Source organism: Mytilus trossulus, chromosome 14 (genome assembly GCF_036588685.1).
Source record: "Mytilus trossulus isolate FHL-02 chromosome 14, PNRI_Mtr1.1.1.hap1, whole genome shotgun sequence".
In the NCBI taxonomy this organism is placed as follows: Eukaryota; Metazoa; Mollusca; class Bivalvia; order Mytilida; family Mytilidae; genus Mytilus; species Mytilus trossulus.
The window spans coordinates 55,522,001-55,544,024 of NC_086386.1; the positions used below are offsets into that span (position 1 = coordinate 55,522,001).

General features: G+C 31.5%; 1 protein-coding gene across 1 annotated transcript in view; it reads right to left on the reverse strand.

Moving 5' to 3' along the window:
* Positions 1–22,024, reverse strand: part of LOC134696285 (protein HEG homolog 1-like) — a 171,471-nt gene that overhangs the window by 46,724 nt on the left and 102,723 nt on the right. The window lies entirely within an intron of this gene.

Consider the following 22,024-nt stretch of genomic DNA (forward strand, 5'->3'; position numbering starts at 1 on the left):
AATTCAATGCTATATCCTGTGCTGTTGAACAAATTTTATTGTTACTGACAGACGATGGTAGGTTTGAATAGACTTACGAAAGCTTACCTTAGTCAATCGGTTTGACAATGACTCAATACAGTTAAATCTGTTTTTCAAATATTTGACAGCAGCAAAAAGTTAAAAAAAAACACACTGTTTGAGGACAAGAATTAACTACCGTAAATATCAATAGCTTACTTTTTTTTTACTTAATTTAAACTATTTTTTTTGAATTTTGTAAGTAGCATGACTTGTATAACCGTTGATAAACCGATAAACGAGAACAAAGAAAAAATTCATTAGTAAAACAATTTCGGTTACGATACTGATAGAAAGATAATTCTAAACAGCAATCGTACCATCGACAGAAATTAAAAATACATGCCATTTCTTTGTCATTATTTACAGAAGTAATTACATTAGAAGCTTGTGCGACTGACTTGTAATCAAATGTTAAACATTTTGTAATAATCACAAAGAAAATTGGGGATAAACATGTACATGAAAAGCCTTAAGAATTGTTCCACAAAGACCTTAGCAATTTACACTTTCTATATATTTACCTATTTTACTCATCTTCAGTTTCATTAACTCACTTGCCACATGAACATTCAATATAGATTTTTTTTGTGAGTATAACAATCTCAAAGTCATCTTTGTTCAAGTTAAAAAACAGACATGTTTTTTTTAATTTAGGTTATCTATTTTTTTAATGATTTGCACTGTTGTTTTTACAATATTTGGCGAAGGTTGTCTTTAAGACTGTTAATGTGTTTTCGGTCTTCTCGGTTCAATGTATATGTTGACTGTTAATGTTGGGATAAGGTCAATTTCAACTTGCCGAACAAATATTTTCTAAAGTGTTTTAATTTTTGCTGCATACTCAATGACTTTCCCTCGAACTTATCTGACCTAGAAGCATACATACACTCACAATTTGAGTGATTCAGAGAGGTATTTGCTAGTAGGAAACCGGAGTAAGTATTCCAGTAATTAATTCGTATTGAAATATTTTAAACAAACTTTAACAAACCATTCATAACCAAAACAATATGGGTCTCCTTTTGTCATTACACACGAAAGGCGAAAAGTAAATCGCATTTGTTTTAAAATATATGTAAATGTATAAAAAATATAAGAGAGGCGTAAGAGAATTGATAACTACTGATAACAATGAGTAATTTCATTTCAACACTTGGTCCAAAGGGCCAAGTGAGCTTTTCTCATCAGTTGGCATCTGTCGTCCATCGTCCGTTGTCAATCTTCCGTCGTCCGTCGTTCGTCGTCCATGGTCGGTCCATCGTCGGTCGTCCGGTGTCGTCGTTCGTCGTCGTTATCTTTTACAAAAATCTTCTACTCTGAAACAACTTTCTACTCTAAAATTAAACTTGACCACAATCATCATTAGTTTTCAAAATGTGTCCGGTGACCCGGCCAAAGAATCAAGATGGACGCTATGGCTAAAAATAGAACGTAGGGATAAATTGTAGATTTTGGTATATATCTCTGAAACAAAAGCATTTAGGGCAAATATAAAAAGGGGGTTAAGGTGTTGGTCAGGACAAGATCTATCTGCCCTGAAATTATCAGATGAATCGGACAACCCGTTGATGGGTTGCTGCCCCTGAATTGTTAATATTAAGGAAATTTTGTCGTTGTTTGTTATCATCTTGAATATAATCATAGATAGAGATAAACTGTATACAGCAATTATTTATGATCTTCAGAAAAGTAAAATCTACAAATAAGTCAACATGACCTTTATACTCAAATTGTAACAATTTTCATAAATTTTTGTAATTTTTTGTAAATTTTTACAAAATATTTTCCACTGTAACTAAGGGCCACGTTCAATATAGATAGATATAACTGTAAGCAGAAAGAGTTTCAGTGAAGAATGATCTACAAACAGATCACTATCACTAAAGCACAATTGTGTCATGAATCCATCTGTGTCCTTTGTAAAATATGTGCATAGACAAAATTGAGCGACACAGGCTCTTTAGACTCTCTGGCTTAACAATACCAGAACACCAATTTGATTGAATGATATAGTTCATGACTATCAGTCTACACTGAGTTGTATCATAAGTGTAAGCAGACAGATATTGTTTTAGGTAAATATTGTTCTAAATAATATGTCTTATGATTGAGTTAAGCAATTCCAATCGATAGTTTATAGTGTGTCCTCCTATATTGTGATGATACACGTAGGTATGAAGGCTGTTAACTTTATTTCGCTTTAAACTGCTACAGTCATTTGCATTTCTATGAGGAGCCTGATATTCAGTAGTTGTCGTTTGTTGATGTGGTTTATAAGTGTTTCTCGTTTTCTCGTTTAAATAGATTCAAGAAGGTTTTATTAATTGAAAGTTTTTACGCCAGTCATTTTCTGGGCCTTTTATAGCTTGGTGTTCGGTGTGTGCTAAAGTTCCGAGTTGAAACCCCTACTTTGACAATTTATTGTTAACTTGTACAAACTGTGACTTGGATTTATAGTTGTCTCATTAGCACTCATACCACATTTCCTTATATCTACTTAGTAAATAATATCGTTCATTTATCGTGTTAGTTTATTACCTGTAGATGTAGAATTTATTGTACTAGTAATTACTGCCACAAAATTTTGGGTAGATTCTCTATCATATGTTGAACTGGTTGACACCGATGTTGGTGTTTTAAGTGTACTCGCTGTTGTCTTTTTAGTACTTATGTCAACTTCTGGAAGAGTGAATAATAATAGCTAAAATCAAAACTCGGAGTTATACAGATACATTGATTTCAATACAATCAGTTAAGAACATGAAACGTTCTTAACGTTATAGCGAGTATTATAAAGTGATATTTTGCCTCTACCCATCGATGTATACACATTAATACGAACGATACACTCCTGACAGATGGTTAACTTCACATAAGATTGTTGCAACATAAGAGTTTTACTATGGTTATAATTAAAACTATATGTCTGCCGTTAGCTGTATCGGTGTAATAAGATTAAACTGTTTTTATTATGTATTTATTGTATTGCGGAGGTCAGTTTTGCTTGTGCGTTTTGTAATATTTCGTCTCTGTTTGTGATTGCTTTATTGTTTTCAGCGGTATGTAATAATTTCGATTAAAGATGACACATGTTTACCGACTTATAGTCTTTAAGAAAACGAAGGTTGAAAAAATATGAGGGTAAAACAAAAATAAATATTTGAAGAAATTGCATGTCTCAAAATATAACCAAACTCGGTCATTCGAAAGGATAACAGTTTCCAAATGCAATACACATTGACAGACAGTCAATAAATATCACAATAAGAACATGACACACAGGTAATAAATAAAATATACAGACCAAACTGTTCTGTTATCCACAAAATTCAAACCGTGAAACATATCACTAGTGAGTTAAGACACACTACACTCGTATCAGTCAATCATCTCATTTTAATACACTTCAATGACCAATTAACCGGGTTTTACCTGGAGCTGTAGTGTGAATTAGTGTGGATATTCGTTCAAATTTGGTAGACTCTGTTAAATATGTGGAACTGGATATTGGTGTTGTTACTGACTCTGGAGCTGTAGTGTGAAGTAGTGATGATATTCGTTCAAATTTGGTAGACTCTGTTAAATATGTGGAACTTGATATTGGTGTTGTTACTGACTCATCATTACTTTCTGATGTCATTATAGCGACTTGAGTGGTTTTGTATAACTCTAAAATTAAGGATTTAAGTTAAAAACTTCATAACCCAATTGTGTATGAGAACAAGCAAACTACAAAGAATCCTAATATGTCAGCATGAACAAGCACTTGTGTATATATGATAGGCGTTTTTTCAAAGAACGTTGACATCGGGGTAAAATTTGTAATTTTGCAATACAGTGAATTCTGAAACCTTACAGTGAACCCGTAAACATAGTTTCAACTTGATATTACGAAAATTTTATGGTAAAATACCTGTATCAAAAGGTTCAATCTAAACTTTAAATTACTTCACATTATTATGTGTCTCTGTTCACTTCAAAGAAAAATCAGTATAAAACCTAAATACTGTGTATAATTCAAAATCTAAAATAGAAGATGTGGTATGATAAACAATGACACAACTCTCCACAGAGGACCAAATGACACAGAAATTCACAATTTTAGGACACCGTAAGGCCTTCCTTAATTTACAAAACCCATAAAGCATAATCAGCTTTACAAAGCCCCGACATGACATGACATATGAAAATAATTCAAACGAAAAAACTAAAGGCTCAATTTAATTTCACGATAATCTGATAATTGACAATTTACAAATATGTACCACAGTAACAAGGACAACCACTGAACGACATACTCTTCATTTGGGACAAGCACATACATAAGTTCAGTGGGCGCCCAATCATTCCCCTAACTCGGGGGCAATAGTGCAACATAACAATGCAGCGAATTATACTAAAACATAATAAACAACGCATTTTTATCAACATCAACAATCAGCCACTCAATTACAGGCTCCTGACTTGGGACAGGCACTTTTAGAATGTGTCGGAGTTATCCATTAATAAAATTGAGAATGGAAATGGGGAATGTGTCAAAGAGAAAACAACCCGACCATAGAGAAGACAACAGCAGACGGTCACCAACAGGTCTGCAATGCAGCGAGACATTCCCGCACCCGGAGGCGTCCTTCAGATGGCCCCATAACAAATATATTCTAGTTCAGTGATAATGAACGCCCAATTAAACTTCAGATTGTACACAATTAAAATGTAAAATTAAATATGATACAAGACTAACAAAGGCCAGAGGCTCCTGACTTGGGACAGGCGCAAAAATGCAGCGGGTATAAAGATGTGTATGAGATCTCAACCCTCCCCCTATTCCTCTAGCCTCTTAACATACTTGAAACAGTGTTGAAACAGTACAACATAAGAACAAACTTTGAAAATCTGTTGAAAAACGCTTTACTCATTGGATATATATGTTCCGGACCATATGGGTATTTGGACCATATGGGTATTTTTTTTAAAATAAGAATTAGAAAACTTTATAAAAAAACAATGATGGGTACATGCAAATTTATATATATAATTCAAAGGCTACATACACATTAAATATTTAACCCAACGTTAGTTGTTATCGCTTATTGTATTGTTATACAGGGTGACAATGACTTCCGCGCGGTATCATAGCTTTTCTTGGTATAGGTCATCTGTCCTTCCGATGTGTCTACGTAATTTTTAAAAAAGCTCTAGATCACCAATATTGTAAGATAAGTGAATAACATCATATAACCAGGCAACTTTAAAAACAAACTAGTGCCTTTGTCGGTGACTTCTTCGTTAGAGATTGAAAAGAACAACAAAATCACTGAAAGATTAGTTGTCGAAGACTTACTAGAGATCGAGATGAAACTTACTATAACTACGTTAACGCGGTCAAAATGGTAATGTCTAATGTCTACCCGAGTAAACGCGTGTTCACTATAGGTCCGTTTGGTCAGCAGTAATAGGGCACTGAATTCATATGTCACAAGTCTATTTGTCGTGCTCACTTAACAGTAAACGGGTGTTTACTACAGATGTCACAAGTTTATTTTTACGTGCCATTGAAAGTAAACGCGCGTTTACTTTTCACATTAACTGATTACTGTGTAAATTATAAAATAAACTCCGTGTACATTTGTAGATCTTTTTTGCGAATTGTATCTTATCATCTTACGTATATATGTTAAAAACCGTAACAATTCAGAAACACTTTTAATTTGCAATATTAACTTTTATCAATTGCCAAAAATTAGTTACTAACATATAGCGAGGATTTTATAAAAAAAAATCACATGCTGTATGTACGATTATCGACTAACACTAACGGAAACGTCGTAAAAATGCATTAAAAAAATTCTAGAAACTTGAACATTATCTTTTCGTTACAAATTGTCTTTAACTTTAGTAACGATTTTGCCAGATTTTCTTAAATGTATTCTCCAACGTATGTAAACTGAACGTCTTGTAGGTTTTACAGTTCTAGGATAAATATCCATTTGTACTTATATACAAATTTTCAATTAATCAAAACGGTGTTATATCATTTCCTAAAATTGTCAATGTGTAAATCAAAAATGATGTATCTTAGTATGTGATTTGTTAGGTCAGTGTATTCAGGATACTATGACAATCTTCGTGAATGCATGTTTCATGTAAACAGTAAACATGAGTTCTAACAAAAAAAAAGAAGACCTACCTTTTTATACATTAACGCAGCAATGAACGCGAACGTAAACACTCGTTCGCTCTTTACATAATTACACGACACGCCATTTTTGCTTTAACGTGGAGATAAACACGAAAGTATACACCTGTTTACTCTCTACATACTAGTTATTAGAAGACGCGCCATTTGCGCGTTAACTTGTAGGAAAACGCGAAAGTAAACATCAGTTTTGATGTCTACTGAAATTTCTGGAAACACGCAGTGTTTAAGCGTCGATTACATGCGAGTGAACACCGCGTAAACTTTTTCCCGTCTGTCTACATGTTATGCTTGGTCTGCACTTATCTGTATCATAACCACGCATTATTGACTGATTTATTTTAGATGGATCATATTTAAATTCGACGATTCACAGTCTCAAGTTAGAGGAGTATAAGGGTCAAAATGTACGTCTTATGTAACTAACGTATGACTGTAAATAAACCTCTGCTGTTTTTTTTTGTGTGTACGGAATAAAACTATGGTTCTCTGTTCTCAAAATAGGGAGTTAACATGTTTTAAATGGTAGAGTCAATAATTTCTTCTAATTCCGGTTATTATAACTGTTATCGTACTAGTAGCTAACACTGAATTACAAATGTTATTTTCTGAGACTTTCAGTCTACAATAAGCATAAACATTTGATTCCTTATTAATCAACAACTTAATAATAAGATTACATGGCGTGTAGCTTATCATATAATTTTCTACCTGCAGGTGTAGTCCGCGTTGGAAATTCAGTTGATTCTGTAAAATAAAAATTACTTGACATCGACGTTGTTGTTTCACATTAGCATGATTAGTATTGATATCTAATTCTAAAAGAGTTGATTGAAATATGTGAAGCCTTTTCCAAATTTGAAACCTGAGCTAAATTTGTACTTTCTTATAATGATTAAGTAGATAACATTCATAGTATCTTGCTAACTATTTGAATATCATACAATGGCTTTTTACGTATGCTTTTGACTTGAGCGTCTGTATATCATATTTGTATATTTCACCTTCTTGCAGAATGACACAATGATGTAATACATGTATAGCCGATAACATATACACAGTAGTAAGGACGTCAATTCATAAAGAAAGGACCAGTTCCAGAGCCTTTTTCTTATCTTTGTACAGCTGGTACTTCTGCACTGTCCTAATGCAGATAAAACTAAAAATTGGAATCATATAAACTAAAAAGACAACAACAAACAGACTATTTAAATAAATGTTTTTGAAAGAAAGCATTAATGTGGTGACTCTTCATAGAGGAGCTTTTTCACCGATATCATCAAACTTTCAGTGAAACAACTCTTGAACGTCAGGAGTCAAAGCAGACATTTCTCCCGGAACTGCATGAGATCATTGGATACGTCTTAAACTTTCCAGTGAGACTCCGTTATGTTTGGCATAACAAACTCGAGTACTGATCTGATCGTGTTTCCTATATGACAACAACAAGTATTTATATTATTATAACCCATATGAAAGCTATCTCATAATGAGTTATCCATAAAAAAATTAAGAGAAAACAACTGTCACCAGAATATATAGTCATAAGTAATTTTAATTTATGAATATGCGTAATATCCTAAAGTAGAATGGAAACTGTCTGTGTTCAGTCGGGGATATAACTAGAAGCATTGTTTCGCCCCTCAAATTGCAAATAGTGAATTCATTTAAGAATGACAAAAAAAAAAAAATTTTTTGATTAAATATACAGATAAACAAATCTCTCAATGTTGTGCAGAAAAATTGCTTGTGATGTCATAATTGACCACATGTAGCCATTTCACGCATACAATTTTAAACAAAAAAAATGCTATCACAATCATCACCAAAGACGATACTTTACACATATAAACAATCATCCTCTCATCAAAAACAACCTCCGGCAAATGATCTTTTATTTGTTAAAACAAATTTGGTATTTTTTGTAAATTAAGTGACCGATCTAAATATGCAGTTACGTTGTCAGTTTTGCAGTCTTGCATTTAAACCAAGAACATGAAGAAGATTGAAAGTGTTTAGATTTCCAATGCGAGCGAAGGGAACACAATGGTTACTTGTTATAACTGCGCTTGATTTCCAATGTGACCGATACACCAATATGGATAGAAATAGTACACATTTTTTAGATGCTTATTCCTTACTGCAATGTTATACACAAATGTTCTTCCAATAGAAAACAGTTGTTTGTATTATTTTATTATACACTAGTAAGTAAATATGTGTGTTACAGAGTCATTTTGATCTTAAAATCAACTGAAAAGTCATTTAAATTCAGACTCAACCCGCTAACGACATTTTGTCTCGTCAGTTCGTCCCTGATGGTTCGTTTAATCCGTCCACTTTCCTCCTAGCTAGCTTTTTCTTATAGTTGATGTGTCTCCTTCGCTTTTGGTTACACGGATGTGTCATCTCTCAATTGATTTTTGCCTTTGAAAACGGATCGACTACTGTTGCATTTATTTATCGTAGGTTCGCCTGTTGACCACTGTCCAATTCGGCTATCTTCGTTCCCCGCTGTAGAATAGTGTACTCATCGACTCAAAAATTTACTGAATGACTGCAAATGCCTTAACAAAATATTTGACAAGATGGGCAAATAAAAAATTGTTTAATTGTGATAATGATTTTTTTGGCAAATACAAGATATGTTTTGTTTGTTTCAAATTTAGACTTACAAGACCTTAAAAACAAAAAAAGCTTTTACTATCGCTTGGCATTCGAAATATGTGTTTTTAAAAACAGATACGTTATCTATAAGCTTTCGAATGGCTTCTATTGATGAATGTGAAATATACCAGAATATCTACAGTTTTGGGTTGCAATTACAATTAAATTGTGTTTCAGATTACACCAAAACAATATTTCTTTCGTGTCAATAGATGCAAAGTTTTGTTAAAATGTTTTGTAACCAAAATATACTACATGCTTTATATTTCACCCTTTTTTACATTTATTTGTGGATACATATGTGTAAATACAATCTATTCACATTTCTTTAAGTAAAATATATAGACTCAAAATAGTGATATTCATACAAGCGTTATCAGCTTTAAGATTTAGGCCCTACAAGTAAAAGTAATACATGAACAATTGTCACTATCTCTGATGTTCATAAATCAATTTACCTATATATGAACCTACAGATTCTACTAAGGACTTACGTTGACGTTTAGGGAAATATGATAGTGAATTTGTACAAAAAATACAAAAAATAATAAACAATATAATAATATAATATGCTTTTATTAAAAAAAAACACTCCGTCACATTGACATGTGAAACTAGAGGTAAATTACAAAATACAATCACATACAATTAAAGAAATAAATAAAAATACTAAGAAATGAAATATATAGAAAATTACTTTACTTTATGTTATAATAAACAATACATACCAATACTACAGGCACTGTCACAAGGTTCACACAAAGATGCATCATTTGGCACAACGTCATTGGTGCCTTGAAAACAGTAATGAAAACCAAAGATTAAAATCATTTAACTCAAGACATTGAGGGATTGTTTGGGGTTTTCGCGAAGTAATCGAAATACCAAAATCAATGACACTATACATTGTAGCTTATTTGGTGCTTCCTATTATATCTTTTATAAGATGTATTGTTTCAGTAATTATTCTTTGACATGATTTCGAAATAGTGCATAGTTATGTATTTCTCATTTTTTAATTTCCCTTTGCTTCTGTTTGGCACCAGAACAGAAATATAAGAACTATATATACTCATTGTAGAAGTTGATGAGAGAAGAAAGACACGTTGGGTGAACTATTTTTGGCGTTATCACGGAACGAGTATTTAAGACAAAGCGAATAAAATATCATGCGTTGCAATTCCTAAGTTAAAACCAATACAGATTGAATCCAAAGAAGTTTGTATTTACATTTATTTTAAATGATTTTATTCTAGAAGCCTGTTCATAACTTTTTATGGATTGAGGTTTTAGAGGTTCCAAAAAAAAAATCAGGGAAAACGTACACAATAACTGTTATAAAAAATCCAGAAGATATTATTGAATGATATGAGAAAATATACACTAACACGGATAAATCAGCATGTCCAATACTGATAATGTTGACTTGTTAGTATGTATATAAAGAGTTAATATTGGTTTTCGGACATGGTACATACAGTCTTTACTGGCGAATACGGTTTTAAGCTGAATTCGCCCATGGGCTTATACGGAATGTTCATTTCCGGTTTTAATTTTCTAACGCGTAAGCTCTCTTAACTTTGGTCGTATCAGTATGCATAACATGTGTTTGTTGTATTATATGTATTGCTTTATATCATCAACTAATGTTTAAACGATGTTCAGTGTTTGTATCGTCTTCCCAATGAAATGTTTCACAGCCTTTTATAGAACGACTTTACAATTAATTATAATTCAATAAGGTAAAGAACTTAAACGACAAATCAGACATTTGATACATCCTTCAATGTTGCCAAAAACTACCGGAAATTGTATCACCAAACAGTTTCAGCTATGCATTTCTGTATCTTCTCCACACAGTAAGTGTTTTAGTTTTATCGAATAATTACAATCATTTTTTTTAATGCTCTTTTTGTTGTGGCCCTGTTATAGATTCTGGATCAGCAGTATTTGCCCTCGACCCTTCGTTACCCATGTCCAAAACAGCTTACCTCGAATGTTTTACAATTTGTTATTTGGAAGTGAGTAGTCTAATTGGCACTCATACCACATCTTCTTAGGGAATAGCACTGTGATAAAGTACCTACCATGTTCGTTAATAAGCCGAGGTCACTCACGCGCAAACACCTTACTTTTTTGAATTTAAAGACCATGTGTTGTATAAGAAAATATTAAACTCAACGGTAATGTCTATTGTCCATAACACACAGTTGAATTCCTTCGGTCACATTTGGAAGTTTAGGAACCACGTAGTCTGAGTAAAATTCACATTCCCATATAACATCAGCTTTAAACTATCAAACAACTTTAGGAAATGTACGACGTAATGTCAAGTTGAAGTCAACCTTTATTTACGATATCCTACATTAATCATAAGGGCAGTACTACAAAAAGAACACAAAAACTAATCACATAATGATACAGGGGGAAAAACTGAAAAACAGACTACTATTAATTGACAAGTAAGATATAGTACCTTGTCTTCTTAATGTGCGAAGTTTCGGTGAGTCTGTGTATTGACAGACAGTAGTACATACTGGGTCATTATCATTTGGTTGGTTGCCATCTGAACTGAAAATCCTCTCGTTTGGAAGTACGTCGGTTAAAATATCTTTAAAATAAAAACAAGAATAGATATAAAATACAAGCACAACTTATTAAAAGGGTACATACTTAAGCGCTGAGGAAATGAGACCGTTTTCCCTTTTTTTTTCGTTTGTTAATTTATGCGTCAACCGCTCCTGGCGCGTGTGTCAGATTAGTGTTATTTTAACAATACTATGTTTTATTCTTTGAGAAGACCTTCGAAATTCATTATTATAGCCCTATGTCAATAACATGCCGAAACACTGCAATAATACGTTTTAAACAAGCACCTGTAGTTTGTAAAGAATTATCATAGGTTAATGATTTATTCAAACGTGGCATGCGTACTCTAGAACTAATGCTTTAAATATGCAATTTTTTTTTGCTATACTTTAAGAGAACTCATATAATAAGCCGTCTTACTGAATAGCGGAATCCAGATTATTTAGAATGTTAAATCACTAACCTTAACTTATTGAAACTTTAACAGTTTTTGAAAGACAGTTAACTGAATCGAAACAACATATGTTCCTGTCGGTATTGATGATGACCCAATATTATTTTAAATATTAAATTCATTAAATTCATTTTAAAAATCTCTATATCCATATTTGATTATTACTGTAAAGTAACATATTTCGCGGATACTTTATTAAACGTTTAGTCATATTAACTTTTGACCACGTCGCGGCTGTTTAATTACGTAATTTTCAAATTTACTTGATGTACTTGATTAAGATAAGATTCAAGTTTTACAAGTTCTCGAATATTTATTTTCGAATTATATTATTATTCGTGAAAGTCATGATTAAAATTGCTCTAGAAAATCTGCTGATTAACAGTTTTATAGGTTCCATTGAAATTAATCAATACTTTGTATTGTTTTCAATAACAATCGCATTTGAATGTATATAATTGTATGCGTGCATCATACTCTTTCTATCGTGTATTCTTATTTCCAGTAGAACCAGTGTGTATAAGTTAAAGTTGTGCATGGCTATATCACATACATGTACAATAATTGTCTCATCTTTAAATATATACATTTGTCGGAACTTGACTATATAATTTATGTTACCCTTTTGTTTTTGCCGAATTGTGTGTAATGTTTCCGGTTAACTTATATTTATAAGAAAATGTACATACCTGACAAAAGGTAAAAATAGAATAAATCTGTGGTTACTTTTTTAAGTTTCATACATAGATATAGCCAGTGGGTAGCAAAACCAGGTGGACCAGACATAAAGCTGTTGTCACTTCTGAAATATTTATTATACTAACAACTTCTAAATACTTATATTTGAAAAGATACGTAACGGCTAATAATTGTAACTGCGCTCGATGAGTTCATAAACTTTCCATTTTTGTTTACGTAGATGAAATAAGAGACCTATGGAAGAGTTTAACTTTTCATTGTTTGCGTTTTTAGTTTTATTTTTTGTTTGTTTTTAATCAAAAAGGTCAGGATGAGGAGTTCAAGTATGTATTCGAAAATGTCTTAACTATATGTAGATTTTTGTTGTGTATGTGTGTGTCAATTATTCTATCATTGGTGCGTATGATATAGTTTTTTTCTTTGATTTCTTTGGGCTGATTTTTAACCATAAATAACGACCAGATCCTCGCAGTTTGACAGTTCAATGATGGAAACATCATGCAAAGAGTCCTACAATTTCACGAACTAGATCACAATTAAGCTGGCGGCAAGTGGTACGTATATGTTAATAGTTTTAGAAAAGGTATCACTTAAAGGGATTATTTCTCTGTAGCAAGATTTTGTAAACATATGTAAACTCTTTAACCGCCCAACTGTTTTGCAATATGGTTTTGAGCAGATGCATGTAGGTGGTTGCCATGAATACACCAGCAAAAATACCCCTACTGATTCCATACATAAAATGCACATATACGACTCACAAATAAGGTTTATTTGTAAGAAAGCAAGGAAAGTGAGTACATGTAGGTAAAGTTTATGTCTGTTGCTATTTTTAACATAAAAGCCAATCCGTTTACAAATCTGACTTGGTTCTGTCATTTTCACGAAAAGAGCAGTAAACTCCCATTACATTTTAGCGTCCAGTCTGAGGAAGTGTTGGGGTCCTATACGTTGAGCCCATTCAGTGGTCGCTATGTCAGCCACTATATCACCTAGATTTATCGGCGTCCGATGCTATTGATGTTTTGCTGTTCGGCTTCAAGCACCTCACATCAATGCACATGTTTTCCTGGAGCTTTTTCCGCTTTGTTCACAAATCCAACTGCTTTATTGTAATGTAGATATTCTAAATGCATGATTTTACTCAGACCTTCGGTCAACTACTTAATATAAACAAGTAAATAGAGAATGTGTCCATAGAACACAAAAATACATCACAAGTTCAGAAAGTGACTTAAAAACAAATACGCACTTGAGTTTTATAGTAATAAGCATTTTGAATACGTCACATTTGGTTGATGCAAAATAAAGTTAGAGAACAGAAACTAATTATTTCGACGTTCAGAGGGACAAGGGTATGATTTAATGCCTCCATTATATTGCACAGGTTATAAAACATTGAGACGATTTCAATAGGGTTGTTAACTCGATTAGATAATCGATTACTCGTTGTAAAATGCTTACAGAATGGAAACACAGTATTGTACCCATGTTATGTATTCTAGGTCGGTGTCTCATGATCGTAAAACCCTCAACATTAGTACATAGGACTAGATAATAGTCAAAGTATATACCATAATACATAGCTCATGTACTATGTGTTCTTAAAATTTAAATTTGTAATAACCAATTGTGCAATGAACTGAATAATTATTAAAAAAAAACATTTGTAATAACCTAATGCAGTGATTAATTTTAAAATGTTGATAGAAAATCATCACTCCATATTTTGAGAAATGCCAAAAAAAAACCCACAGTTAATGATCAATAAAGGGGTGATAATTGGAACTAACTGATGCCATCAATCACTTTCTTAGGGTCGATATAGGATGCAACGAATTTGTTCTTATTTCAAAATATTATCCTGCATGTACCTCTGTCTTGGATTTTTTTAAATGACAGTTAAACACAAACATTCGAATCAAGTTTTTGATTAGAACACTGTATAATTTTCCGGCAGGTGGTCTAAATGAAAATATGTTTTAATTTAACTCAATAAAACAAGAACATTCTAACTTGAAACTGAATGTTGCGTATCATAATAGTAATCGATACTCAGTACTACCCCCGTGGGCCTCTTATCGCAAAAATTATTCGAAACATTGTTCCGAGCACCTTACACTAATCATGCTAATTATTAAAATACTTTAAAGACAATTTATTCTAACATGACGACCTATTATCGTCAACCAGTATAACAATGTATAATAACAATATATCTACTTTTAGCGCAAACACAGTTATACACAAAAATTGATGTTCCGCGTTAGTTACGACCAACTTATTTATACTGCCAGATAGTCTCAATTTTCAACATGAAATTTGTTATTCAACCTGTGGTTGCAGGATTTTCTATTTGAGCTGAAGACCCATCGGTGGCCTTCTGATGTTTTTTTTTTCTTTTCTTTGGTATGGTTGCTGTCTCTTTGACACATTTCCATTCTTAATTTTATGTAACCCTTTTATAGTATATTGTTTTTACTTGTCATTGGATTGCTGTCTTATTGGTGTCTTATTGGTTTATATCTAACAAGACATTTTATTTTATGAATTCTTGTAAAAAAAGGTTATGCACTTAAATTAATCCTAAATTAGAATTACTTGAAAACCACAACATGCTGCGCATCAGAGATGTTTAAACTATTGATGCAAGTCCAATGCGAAATTGATGTGCCATGAACATTAAAACTAATGGAAGATTGCATTGTTGTAGTTGCGATGTTGAGAGTTGCTGATTGTTCTGAATTGACTGTAACGTCTGTGTAATTATATTCCCACAAAGCACTCTGCAGATCTTGAGGCAGAACACAACCGGCATCTGAAAAAAAAGACAGACTTCAGACCTTATGAGAATCAATAAAGTTGCACGATGATTAATACTTTCTTTAATGTATCTACTCTAATTGACGACTGCGTGGATACCCCTAGATATCATTTGTAAGTGAAAAATGTGTGTTTTTTTGTGTTTTGTTTTACACAATTATCAACCGTTTTCATATTAACATGCTAATTAAATGTTCTAGCAAAGCGTTTATTATGTTTCATGCTCGTTTTGTGTACTTTATACATTTAGAACTATTAAAAAAAAATCAATTTCAAGGAAATAAAATATGTCTGAAAAAAGTCTCAAGATTGAGCTTAGTGAGAAAATGCATAGCAACATTATTAAGAATAAAATAAGTCTTAGTGTGAATTTTCTACGACCTGCAATATCTATTAAACACAGATTTTTGAAGTTTCTATGAACTTCATTAACACTTTGTATAAACAAGATATTTAACTAGTTTCGGGTGTCATGAATGATCTCTTTTTATTTGTGTGATTTTGGGTAATTGTTGAATAAACTTTGTATAGATCATTATTTTCAATTTCCACCTTCAATACAATAACAATTTTAATAGTTTACACTTATCTTTAGAATTACAACCTTTAGAATTACAACCTTTTCAACAATTTTTGGACATATAATCTTTCTCGTTTTGTAATAATAATGGCTTATATATAAAGGTTGCTATACTTAAAGTGATATCTGATACTTTTACCCTGTGTGAAACAGTAATTGTCTTTTAAATGATCTGGAAGAGTATCATTACTTAACATTTATTTAAAGTGAACTTAAAAGGATATAAAATATTTTCAAGTAAATAAGTATACGGCTATTAATACATCATATATATCAGCTCATCATTGAAGGGGTTAACATCAGACAGACATTGTAATGATTTTAATTCTTTTCTACATTCGTTGTGATTTTGAACACTGTAATAAAATGTAGTTTTAGTATACAGTTAACGTCGAATCCAAAGCGGAGCCGAAACCAAAACAGCCAGTTAAGAACACTTTGTGTTTTTCTCTCGCCATGCTACTATAATATCGTGACACGAAATTGTCTGCACTGTAACCGGCGCGCTAGACCACACGCCAAGCTTGGCTTCAAAATGAAGCTTTCGGTGGTCGGTTATCTTTTCAAGTCAGTTTTAATCTAGCGTCGTACTACAGTACATGGTATATAAGGCACGAAGATGTTATATTTACAGATCAGCTAAATTATCTATAGTAAAGGATCCTACAAATTAATGTGAAAATAGTCACAGAAAATAGTTATATGTATAAGTACGTCTGAATCAATGACAACTCTACAACAGATTATATACATCTAGTATACAAACTAATAAAAACAAATAATAACGACTAAATTTTATTTTCCCGCTTTGGACATGCACATATAAACTTGGATGGCGTTTAACATGTTTGCAAACACCAAGCCGTTATGAAGAATGTTTTTAGTTGCGAATGAATTGTAATGCATACAACTGTTTTTTTTAATATGATATCACCTTGGAATTAGATTCATTTACCTACTACATGTTACTCATTCCAATTAGCAATCATATAAAATCTTAAAACAATTAATTTTAGTTAAGAATTGTACCAAAATAAGCTTAACAAAGCACAATACCAGATTTCTTTTCCTTGTGAAAAAACTTTACAAGATAATTACCATGTTATTTGACTTTTTGAATAGTTTATTGACAAATATATCAATATAAACAGAAGTATTTTTTAAAAGCAATGTCAGAAGGAATAAAAAACAGTATTGTTTTCAAATGATTTTATACTGTTGTCGAACTGTTATTGCAGATTAGTTGTTAAATCGTACACTTTTTCATAACCGGTTACTCCTTTAATCGTTCGATCGATTAATCCGGTTAACCGATAGTTTGAGTTAATGTTTACAGGCCTAATATGATCACATCGATATAAGAATATATAGTATGAGTGTCAATGTTTCTACATTCCATCCGAGTCATACATCTACTTATTGTGATACGATAAATTTATGTTTGGCCTTTGTTTTTATAAGGATTTTCTGTAAAGATTCCTGTCGAAGTTTGACTTTTAATTATCAAATACACATAATGAACTATGGCGTTTGTCACTTCAAATTAAAAAATAAAAAAAAACTTTTGATCGCGTTTAATTGAATATGTCTGAAACCGATTAAAATTGATTAATCCTGATATTCGTACCATCAGGTATACATTCATTTTTTTCACCTTGGTTTGATTTTCACAGTTTTTGAGTTAGCATTTAGTTTAAAGTATGGCAAAGACCTGCACGACGAAGATTGCACATTCAGATGTAGGTCTACACCATATGAGATCAAACTGAAATAATGAAGTAAATCGTAAAATTTAATCGTATTACTGATTAAAAATTACTGTTAAAAAAACATGAAACTAATTAAGTTTCCTTAAGATCTTGCCCCGAGCTGAGAGACAGTTCTAATTAATTTTATATTTTTGGATTAACAATACCAATCAGTATACTTGAAAATTGATCAATCAAATAAATTACAGCGACGAAAATTTTAAAAGAAAACACATATATTTAATGATTGCAATAAAATTTATATAAAATCCATTAAAATTGAAAAAAAGTACGGTTAACCGGTTAGCGTTTTTGGTATTCGGTCGTTCGCACGGTTAACCGGTTAACCGTTGACCACAATTATTTTAAAATACGTGTATATCTTGCTTGTAAACATTGTTTTAAACAAACCTTAATCACCTTTCTCGTTTTGTTTATATAGATTAGACCGTTGGTTTTCCCGTTTGAATGGTTTTACACTAGTAATTTTGGGGCCCTTTATAGCTTGTTGTTCGGTGTGAGCCAAGGCTCCGTGTTGAAGGCCGTACTTTAACCTATAATGGTTTAATTTTTTAATTGTTATTTGGATGGAGAGTTGTCTCATTGGCACTCACACCACATCTTCCTATATCTACTTAATCAGTTCAGTTCTATTACCCATTTTTTTCGAACAAAATTAAAGAAGTAACATAAAAAAAAAGCAACTGTTTTCGTTGAAGTAAATCCTAAAACAGCAAGCATTAAGGGATCAATATTGCTTAAATCTAGATGTATTTCCATCTCTTGAAATTAAATCAAATTGTAAACTAAATCAAAATTTTACATCGCCATTGTATTGGTTTATGTTTATAAATACATGAACTTTCCATTTATTTTTCGTTCACTAGGTTTTAACAGCTGTAATGACACAGCATATACAATAATTATTGTTAAATTTTACATAGTATTCAAAAGAAATGTCATGCATGCAAGTGTATAATCCAGTTGAATTGATATTAAGTATAACTTCTAGGAATTACACGAAATTAGTTTACAAAGAAATTAACAGTCTTTTTCTTGGAATTGACGAACGGTAATTCTAAAATTAATGACAATTACTTGTGTAAAACTTATCGTATGTTTTTATATGTTGTGATGTTATGCTATTGTTTCAGAAAAAGGGAGAAGATTTGGGCCCATTAAAACGTTTAATCCCGCTGCAAATGTTTGCACCTGTCCTAAGTCAGGAATCTAATGTACAGTAATTGTCGTTTGTTTATGTATTATATACGTGTTTCTCGTTTCTCGTTTTGTTTATATAGATTAGACCGTTGGTTTTCCCGTTTGAATGGTTTTACACTAGTAATTTTGGGGCCCTTTATAGCTTGTTGTTCGGTATGAGCCAAGGCTCCGTTTTGAAGGCCGTACTTTAACCTATAAAGGTTTAATTTTTAAATTGTTATTTGGATGGAGAGTTGTCTCATTGGCACTCACACCACATCTTCCTATATCCAATTAAGAACATTGAAGATCTTAATAAAATACTTGATCATTTGCAAATCAAATACATGGTATGGTTCAGTGCACTGAACATAAATAATGATGCCCAATACAACAAACTTCGGTCCCTGAATGAGAGGTATCAAGTTATTAATTTTAAAGTTGAAAGTTAGATTATAAGTAAAATGCATATGGCACACGGGGAAATGGAAGATGATTTATCTTGAGTATACCTGATTCATCATGTATAATTTGAGCTGCGTCGAAGAGAAATCGTACTCATTAAGATTGATATCTATACATCTGTTAGCATACTTGAAACAAAATATTTATACGAAAAGATTGCAACTATTTGCTAAATACAGTTGTTTATTGTTACAAAACCATACAAATATGTCAGAAATAGCCATTAACAAGGGGATTAGGCTTATTATGGTTAATTTCAAACAATGCTCAAATATCTCCTTCAAAAAATAGGATGACATCTGGTTATCAATCAATTTGTGTATCGCATTCTATGTCAAATGGTGGATCATACCTCAAATGGTTTTTGTACTGTTGTCGCACTATTATTGCATATTTAACTTTAATATATATCATGCTTGTAAACATTGTTTCAAACAAACATTTAGCCGTTACATGCACACGTTTTTTCTAATAAAAAATCAATATAGTATTATTTAAAAAAGGAATTTTTCCTTGAAGTTAAACCAAGCATTAAGGGTGCAATATTTCTTACATCTAGATTAATTTCCATCTCTTGAAATAAAATGCAAAACAAATCTTAATAAAAAAATCCACACGGATATCGTTTTGATTTTTGTTCTTATATGAAATAAATACATACATTTCCCTTATCTTTTTCGTTTACTAGGTTTTAAAAATTGTAATGACACAGCAAATACAATCATTTAGGTTAAAATTTAAATAGTATTCAAAAGAAATTTGATGCATGCAAATGTATAATCCATTTAAACAGAAACAATTATCACTACCAGGAAATACGTGAAATTAGTTTAAAAAGAAATTAAAAGTTTTTTCCCGGAATTTATAAACAATAAATATAGAATCATTAATTTATGTAAAACTTAAGAAAACTAAATCTTAATTGAAAATGTTGATAGAATACTAAACACTCTGAAAACAAATACAGCGTATAGTCCCATGCAATGATCAAGAATTATGATGCTTAATAAAACATATAGCACAACTGCGGACCCTGAATGCGAGGTATACAGTTAGTAACTTTTAAGTTGAAAGTTTGATTAAAAGTAAGATGACACACGGGAGGAACGGAACATGATAATATTAGAGCATTGTTTTGCATTAACCATCTTAAGCTTTGATTAATTTTCAGTTTTGACATGTAATTGGTTTTGAATTCCTGTGCTGTACTTTATTGTAATGTGAATGTCGCCATTTAGTTTTCATCAAAGCTTATAATTATGAAAAAATCAATAAAAATATCCTCTCAATGCTATCTTTTGATTTTCAGAAGCTTTAGTCCAAGTTTGGTAAAAATCTAGGATTGCTTTAAAAATATTTTAGAAACTTTAACTGCAGACTGTGTAATGTTAACTGGAAGAAAAACTAAGTCCAATTATAAGTAAAATATGGGGAAAATATTTGTATTTTTTTTACAAAATTTACTTCTGGATACTATTTTATGATTAGAAACATGCTTCTGTCCAAGTTTGTACAAATCCAGGATAGTTTAAAAAAAGTTATAAAAAATAAAATAAAACTTTAATCACAAAGTGAATGTTATGTTTCCTGGCATAAAAACTAAGTCTATTTATAAGTAAAATACGAAAAAAATGTTATTTTATTTTTAATAAAATTTACATCTTGATACTTACTATCTTCTGATAAAAAACGAGCTTCTGTCCAAGTTTGGTACAATTTCAGGATAGTTTAAGAAAGTTATCAAAAATTTTAAAAGTTGAATCACAGAGTGAATGTTATTGTTCCTGGCAGAAAAAACTAAGTCCATTTATAAGAAAAATACGGAAAAAAATGGAATTTTATTTTTACAAAATTTACGTCTGGATACTATCTTTTGAACATAAACAAGCTTCTAAACAAGTTAGGTAGAAATCCAGGGGAGTTAAAGAAAGTTAATGAAATTTCAAAAACTTTAACCACAGACGGAGTGAATATTTATGGTCGCCGACGACGACGACGACGACGACACTGACGCCGACGGTATTTGGGATCGCTATGTCTCGCTTTTTCGACTTAAGTAGAAGGCTCGACGATAAATCAACGAATAAAAATAAAATCGCATAACAATAAAAATAAAATTGCATAACAAAAAAAAAATACAAAAAACAAAACAAAAACAAGCAATTATAGTGAACGGACAGTTATAAGATTTTTTTAAATCAAACTTCGTGCATTTTTTTGTATTTTTCTATTCTTATATAAATCAGACTATTATAATCAAATAAGATATTTACCTGTTTCCGTTAGAGTAAACACTAAATGAACAACGATCACTGGTAAAACATTGAATACATATCTCAGTACATCCATATTTTGAAAATAAATCGTAACTAAAGCTGATTTACAAATTGATATTGGGTAGTTTCTTTGTAAATTGAATGCATGCAACTTCCCTTTTGTGTACTTGATAACAATGTTAAACTATAATATTGATAATAAATCGTATCAAAAGAATTTAGGTTAAAATTTAAATATAATTCAATAGAAATATGATACAGTGT